Raw genomic sequence first — 7,797 nt, 5'->3', positions numbered from 1 at the left:
CTAAAGGCCGGTGGCAACGCCCCTGCCACCCTCTCGGCTGATGGCCACCTATGTATTCCCTGTGCCCTTTGGGAAAGCGGGGCTCAAGTAGGAGCAGAGATTTAAGTCCGAGCTGAGGAAGGCCTTGTCCCTGGTTCCTGTGGACAAAAAGGCCAGCGGACTCAGGGTGCGAGGGCTTGGCCTCTGGACGCTTCTTTAAAAAAAAAAAAAGTAGACTTTATCAGGACCCAGCTAGAAGTCTGTCAGAGGGGACAAACGGCCGGGGGCGCCCCGAACAGGCTGCCTCCTGAGGAGGCCCAGGAGGAGCAGGGGAACCGGCCGGACCCCGTTCCCATGGCGAGGATGTGGGGGAGGGGCGGCGGGTGGGGGCCTCGCTAATGAAGCCTCTGCCCACGAGCGACTGCGAGGCTAATAAGGCGGCCCCTTCCCGGGCACCCCCACCCCGAGCCGGCCGGGCCGCCTGTTTATTGCCCGTATGGAGATCATTAATGCCTCCTGACACTGGGGTCACTCCTGGGGTCAATCCCTGAGCCCGTTCTGCAAAACAAGGGGAAATGAACTTCCCAGCACATGTGGCTCGGGCTTGGTGGGGAGGGGGCCTCCTGTCACCCCACACCCCACACCTCAGCTCTGGCGTCGATCAGCACCCCAGGTCGTCGGACCCCCCAACACAATCCCGGCTGCCCACGCTGGACTCTGGGGAAGTGGTCCTGGCGAAGGGGAGGCCCGCGTCTGGGCCCGGACAACCCCCACTGAGGCTGTCCCAACCGACAGACGGACACTAATCCCCTGGCGACGGGCTGGAGCGGCGTCTGGGAGCTGCAGCTGCAGCTCGACAGGGGCCGGGCTCTGGCGCAGGTGGCGGGAAGCGCGGGCCGGGCGGCCACGTGGGCGCGAGCGGCGGGCCCGGCCCCGCCCTCCCCCGCTTCCCACTCCGTGATTGGCCCCCCGCGCTGCCCTGGAATCCAAGATGGCGGAGCGGGCGGGGTCGCAGGCCGACTCGCGCTGCGATTGGTGAAGCCCAGGCTCTCTGAGCTGAAGGACGGCCTCAGGGGCCACTCGGGGAGCTCCTGGCGGTGGTGGCGGGCCCTCCGCCGCTTACCTGACACACAGTATCCAAGGTGGCCTCACGGGTCCGTCCCTTGCGGCCTGGGGAGGGCCGGCGGGCGCGGGGAGCCCAGGCGGTGCCCCAGGCAGGCCCTTCGCAGCCCGGGGCCTCTTCCTCAGGAATGACCAGAACCGGGGACTCAGCCGCTACCGGCCCGGGAAGAAGTCGAGAAAACCCCCAACTCGCTTGGAGGAAATCGGTGGGATTATGAGGTTAATGCCAGAGCAGGCTGAGTGGCAGTTTCCAAATAAATGATCCCAGGAGGACATGGCTGAGGTTAAATGAAGCCCAATAAATAAAGGACCGTGTTCAAAGGAGAACCTTCAGAAAATGCAGGGACGCGAGGGCCGGGCCTCGGGACGGCGTCCTGCCCTCCGTCCAGGGCCCGCTGGGCTCTGCCTCCCGGGCCCAGGGCGGGTCGGTGCCCGTCGGTGCCCGTCGCCGCCGGGGCTGGCACGGCGCCGGGCCCGGGGCTTCCGGCCGGCTCCATCCAACCAGCTCCGGGGGCTGAGTGAGGGATGGAAACTTCCTGGAGGCCCGACCCGTTCACAGGGCCCCAGCGCGTCTCTCCGGTTTCTTAGAGACAGACAGGGCCGACTGCAGCAAGAGAGGCTGCAGCTAGACGGCAGGAGGCACTTCCCGCACCGGCCAGGGAGCGGGCGCATATGGCCTTGGGGCTGGGAAGGGCAGAGGGCTGGGTTCCAGGAGAGGGCGCCTTTATCCCTTCACCTGGGCCCAGGTTAGTCCGGTGCCCCAGCTGCAAAGGGCCGTGAGCACCGCCAGCTCCGCGCACGCGCAGGGCCCTCTGCTCCACCGCCGGTGCCCTGCCGAGGGCGCAGCGCCTCCCGGGTCCTGCCGGCCCTTCCCAGGCCAGCTGGGGGAGGCCGCTGGGATGGTGCTCTTGGGACAGGAAGAATGTACTAGCCTCTCCTGTGGGAGTCTAAACAGAGAGACAGGTGATTAAGTCTCTGGTCTCCGGGTTAGTATTTTATTTCTTAGAAAATGAACAACAGGACTAGTTGAGATCTGGAGCCTTATCAGGGCGATGGCCACCTTTCTTCCTCCCAGACCTTGGGCAAGCCCTGTTTACAATAATGTTGCTCGTGTCCGGGGGTATCTCACAGTCTTGGGACAGCCCTGTGGGGGAGGCACTGGTCCCCTGGTTCCACGAAGGAAGCCAGCTTGGGTTAAGCGGCTGTGGAGCGGTGTATTTAAAGTAGGGGCGCTGAAGATCCAGGCTAGTGGGGGCCAAGTCCCCCTTCATCCTGGTTGGCGGACCCTGGGCACGTGGCCCGATTTCCTCCTCTGTGAAATGGGGACTATGACAGTGCCCTCTGAGCGGGTGGTCAGGTCGAAAGGAGAGAGTATGTGGATAACGCTTGGAACCCGCCAGGCGTATTGTAGGTGCTCAACACGTATTCGCTATTATGGTGAGCCCGTAAAGCACTTTCATCGATGCTATCCTTTCTCTGTTCTACCACCCTATCAGGTGGCCCTTATTATTCAATTCGCCTTAGAGATGAGGAAACATAGGTTTTCAGCTGATCAAGGCTTAGGTCCCTCTCCCAACAGCCTGCTGAGGACCTGAATTCAGGTTTAGATTCGAGCTCCAAGGGCTTTCTGATACCCTCTCGTTCTTGAATTCTACTTTGTTTTAGCCCCTCACTCAAAAAAAAAAAAAATCCTTGAGGATCCACAGTAGGAGCCAGTTTTGGACGATCCACGCTCAGGCAGAACGGAGGGGAGAGAGGGGAGAAAGGGAAGGGCGTTCGGGTAATTAAGTAGTTCCCCTGACTTACTTTTTTCAACCTTCCTTGGCTCTCACAGATACACCATCCTCAGTCTCAGGGGAGTTTAGCTGGAGGAGGGTCCTGTGATGGGAAAGTCCGACCTGCCGAGAGGCCACCCGCAGATACGGGCTCGGGGCAGAAGGGCAAGATTGCTCGCCCCAACTGCGGAATCCCAGGTTCCATCGCTCCTCCTGTCTGCAGTGCCTCAAATGAAAGTCACAGCAGGGACCCACCTGTGCTGTTGGTGACTCACAGCCTCGCCCTCAGTCCTGCGGGGGCTCCGATCAGCCTACCTCACCCCACCCGGGGCAGGGATCAGGCCAGCCCAGTCCTCAGTTCCTCCTCACTGGACTCTCCTAATTCTCTCTGTGGGAGAAGGCCTGGGAGCCAGGGTGAGAGGTCAGGTGAACAGACCCGCATCTGTGTAGGAGGGAAGCACCTGCAGCAGCAGCTGCCCTCTAGTCCCCACCCCCTGCTCCACCCTCCGGTTTCCAGAAGGAGCTCAGACTCCTGCCTCCACCCCATTGTCCTGAGCTCGCTAATCCCAATGGGGTGTGGGCTGGGGGATCCCAGAACAAAGGTCGGGGGCTACTGGGTAACAGCAAAGCCACAGGGGGCAGGTAAATTCCCTGCTGCCTTACCCACCCTTTCCTTGTATCTTAGCACACGCAGAATAACATGGCTGGGAAGGCGGTGGGGAGGGATTCTGTTCCCCGGGTTTGAGAGGGAAGGCATGTGCCCATGTACAAGGGCACGTACAGACGCTCAGCTAAGTATCTCTCACTACGGGGCACCTAAGGACTCGCTCAGCCCTGAGCTGGGACCTACTCTCAGCAGAGTAAGTAACAGAGACCCAGACTAACAGCTGTGTCAAGAAACGGCTTTCCCCTCACGTTACCAGCAGCAGCCGGCGCTGGCTTACCTGCTCAGCGACGCCCTCAGGAACCCAGGCTCTTTTTGCTTTGATACTCTTAGCAGACTGGCCTTCATCTTTCCTGCCTCAAGGTCTTAGCGGGTGAGAACTCCAAGAATCTCATCCACAGGGGAAAAGAAGACTATGTCTTCATCAAGAAAGCAAAAAATTGCCCGGCCTTCCTCCCCTCAAGTCTTCCTCGTAGGCCTCGCTGGCCAGCGTTGGATCACATGACCTGCCTCGCACAAGGGAGGCGAGGAGGGCAGGAAATGCGAGTCCCACGTTAGGCCTAGAGCTGCGGTTCTCGAACTTGGCCCTGTTCTCAGAGATTCTGACTCAGTTGGTTTGGGATGTGGCCTGACATTGGAATTTATCAAATGCTCCAAAAACCCTAGGTTTTTAAAAAAGTTGTGACGGCTTTTCACTATCCTACGGGGCCAGCTCAAGTAGTTATCTTCAACCAAACCCACCCGAGGCTCTGGGCGAGCCATCTTTCTGCACTGACGGTGATTAATCACTAAGTTTGCAGGTCATTCATTAATGAATTTGCAGTTAGTAACTAGTTAGCCAAGCAAGCAATTGGCTAACTAATGGAACGGTTAGTTGGCCTTTCCTCTTGTTTATGTGTCGGGCGCATAGTAAGCACTTGATAAATATTTCTTTGGGTAAATGAATCCGTGAAATGGAGATAAAATAGAATTAACACAGCATCAAATGAGACAGGAGCTGTGAAACCACTTTGTAAATGGCAATACTCTGTACAGATGTAAGAATAACAACTTACATGAGAAACTACTTTAAAATTTAGGGCCAGGACAAAGTTTGTTCCCCAAAGAAATAATTTCCATATTTCTGAAATGGAGAACTACCATTTGCCCTGCTGCTGATAAGCCAGATTTTCCTCTCAATAATAGCAACTTTGTCAACACTTGGTGACGGCATATATCCTTTCTCCTTCTTGCTTTATCCTATTTTGTCTTTCTACTTCTATTTTTATTAGCTTATTTTGGTTATAAACCACCTAAGCCTTTTTGGGAAAGAGATGGGATAAAATACATTTTAAAAATACTTGGGAACTAACCTTTATTAACTATGTACCACATGCCAGACATTTACATGCATTGACTTAGCCAAACCTCACTATAAGCTAGTAGATTGGTATGATTATCATTTTATGTAAGTGGTAAGGGATTTGCCCAAGGTAACACAGCTGCTAAATGGTGAGCCAGGACTCAGAGCCAGGTTTCAAAACCAAGGTGAGCCTGACACCAAACCTGAGGGCTTTCCCCTAAGCCAGCCTCCTGCACGCCCCCCACTGGGGATCGAGCCCGCAAACCAGACATGTGCCCTGACAGGGAATTGAACCTCCATCTCCTGGTAGACTATTTGCTTACCTAGCTGAGAAGAGTTTTTGTACCTTGAACTCCTCAAATCAGTTTTGGAAAATAAGTGATCAGGCCATGTATCAGCAAATACTATACTTCATCAATTGTCAGCTACTCCATTATTTTACGTACCACTCAGAAGAAATAACACTAAACAATGACACATCGTGTATTTTAAGATGTATCTCAGTTTCAGAGATGTCAAAATGTGAAAAATGTGAGCCCAGCCGGGCGTTGAGCATCGACCTAGGATCCAGGAGATCGAGGTTCGATTCCCGGTCAGGGTACATGCCCGGTTTGCAGGCTCGATCCCCAGTGGGGGGCGTGCAGGAGGCAGCTGATCCATGACTCTCTCATCATTGATGTTTCTCTCTCTCTCTCTCTCTCCCTCCTTCTCTCTGAAATCAATAAAGATATATTTTTAAAAAGTGAAAAACGTGCCTTAGAATCAACAAAATAAGATATTCTATTCCAGTCATGGAGGTGCGCACACAGCCTCCCTTTCTCGCTTCGTTGCTTGCTGGCTGGTTTGCGTCTTCCTTTTCATCGCCAGAGCCTTGCCTGGCCTGTCCATGTCTCATTTCTCCATGTCATCACGAACAAATATTGATTTGAACTATGGGTCCAAAGACCATGACCAGGAGTCCACGGGTCTCCAGAAAGCCTTGCACTTACAGAAAGCCTCCACTCGTTTCTCTAAAGAGCCGCACTAGATGGTCTCGTTATGAACTTCCTCCAATCACTGTCAACAAAATCTTCCCAGGATCTGTCCTAACTCTGGTCTGCACATGCTACCTGGAGATTCACTGCCTTCCCTGTTCACCATTCCCACGCAGGAGTTGGTTGGTTGGTTGGTTGGTCTGTATACTGCTTTATTTACAAGGGATTTCCCTACAGGCTGCTGGAGAGGACATGGGAGGGGGCTTGGGAGCAGAAGCTGAGGCGTGTCATCCAGCTCTCCGGAACACAGGAAACACGACTCCTGCCCTCTCCCGAAACACCAGGGCCTTCCCTTTTTCCACTTCGGGAAGCTGCAGGATGCAGGGAGGTTTAAGCTTCTCCACCCCTCTTAGATCTTACCCCCCCTTCCTGGTTTGGGGCTCCATGAGACAAGTCATGGAGGGAAAATGGGGCAGCAGGGTCTGTACTGCTGGGGAGAGAGGGATTCTTGGGCAGTGGGCCCATTGCGGAGCTGGGTTACAGGCGTTTTGCTTCCTCCTTTGAGTGCAGGGGGGTCGGGGAGGCACCGATGCTGGCTCTCCATTTCCTAGCATTAGAAAAGAGACAGATCCGCCCAGGGAAGGAAATTCTCCCTCCTGTCCCCTTCAATCTGATTCTGAGGTCAGAACCTGGACAGGAACAGAGGCTGATGGAAAGGTTGGGAACACCAGTGGAGGGAGGGGATCCTATTGACAGAGGGCTCTGGGCCTTTGAGATGAATGGGCAGGCCTCTCCTTGACCTAGCATTGTGGGCCTGGGTCCAGCTGGGAGGTTTGGGCATGAGCTGAGGTCCACATGGGTCTGTCTGCTGTGGAGCTAAAGGGTCCAGTGGGGAGGTAGAGAGAGCGAGAGAGCGAAACAGAAGTGAGTGGAGCCAGTGGGAGCCAGAGGCTGTGCAGGGAAGTCCAGGCAGCTGATGGAGCCTCTTTTTCTGAGGCCCAGAGGCCGACTGGCTCCAAGCAGGGCTTCCTAGACGGGAGCAGGCATTGGGCTTCCTCTTCAGCTCCCTGGGATCTCGGGGAGCTGCTACCAGAGTCCAGGTCCTCGCTGCAGTTTCCCCAAGAGGCTCTGCCAAGCCTGGCACCTTGGAGCCTGGGCCTCCGCTCGGATTCAGAGGCTGGCGGGGCACCTCCCCGCCGCGCGCCGCTCCGGGCCGCCTCCCGTCGGGGCGCGGGGCCTGCCCTCACCCGTGACCTCCGCGCCGACTCCGAGGAGCGCCAGGCCGGGCCCGGCGCCCGCTCCTCTCCGGGCCCCGACGAGCAGGGTCCGGTGAGCGGAGGGGCCGCTCTCAGACCAGGCCGTGCGGGCGTCGCGGCGGTGCGCGGGGCCCCAGGCCGGAGCGCGCGGCCGGAGCCTGTAGGTGTGAGAATGTGCCGGGCGCGCTCGGTAGACGGAGCGCCCGACTGCGGCGCGGGCGCCGGCGACGGGGGCGCGGGCGGGGAGGAACCGGGGCTGGGAGCCGGGCTGGGACGGGGCGCGCGGGCGGGAGCCGCGGCCGGGGCTCGGGGCGGGCGGCGGGCTGGACGCGGCCCCAGCCGGCGGAGCGCCCGCGCGCGGGCCGTCCCGGGTGTCGAGCCTCGGGGGGAGCCGCGCGGCGCGGCCGGGCCTGTCGCCCGCGCTTCCCGCCCCTCTAATCTAAACCATGCGGGCGCCCGGCCCGGCCCGGCCGGCGGGCCCGTGGCCGCAGGGAGGGCACCGGGCGGCGCGGTGGGGGAGCGGGCGCCCGCTCCGGGCTCGGGGTCCTGGGGCGGTGGAGCCGGGGGACCCTTGAGGCCCCCGCCACCGGGGGCCGCAGGCGCAGACTGATTGACAGCAGCGACGTCAGAGGTGGAGGGGGGGGCGTCCCCGCAGGGAGGGAGGGAGGGCGGGAGGGAAGGAGGA

The sequence above is a fragment of the Miniopterus schreibersii genome, assembly GCF_964146895.1.
Source record: "Miniopterus schreibersii genome assembly, chromosome: 16".
NCBI lineage: Eukaryota > Metazoa > Chordata > Mammalia > Chiroptera > Miniopteridae > Miniopterus > Miniopterus schreibersii.
Note: the sequence above shows the minus strand (reverse complement) of the source record.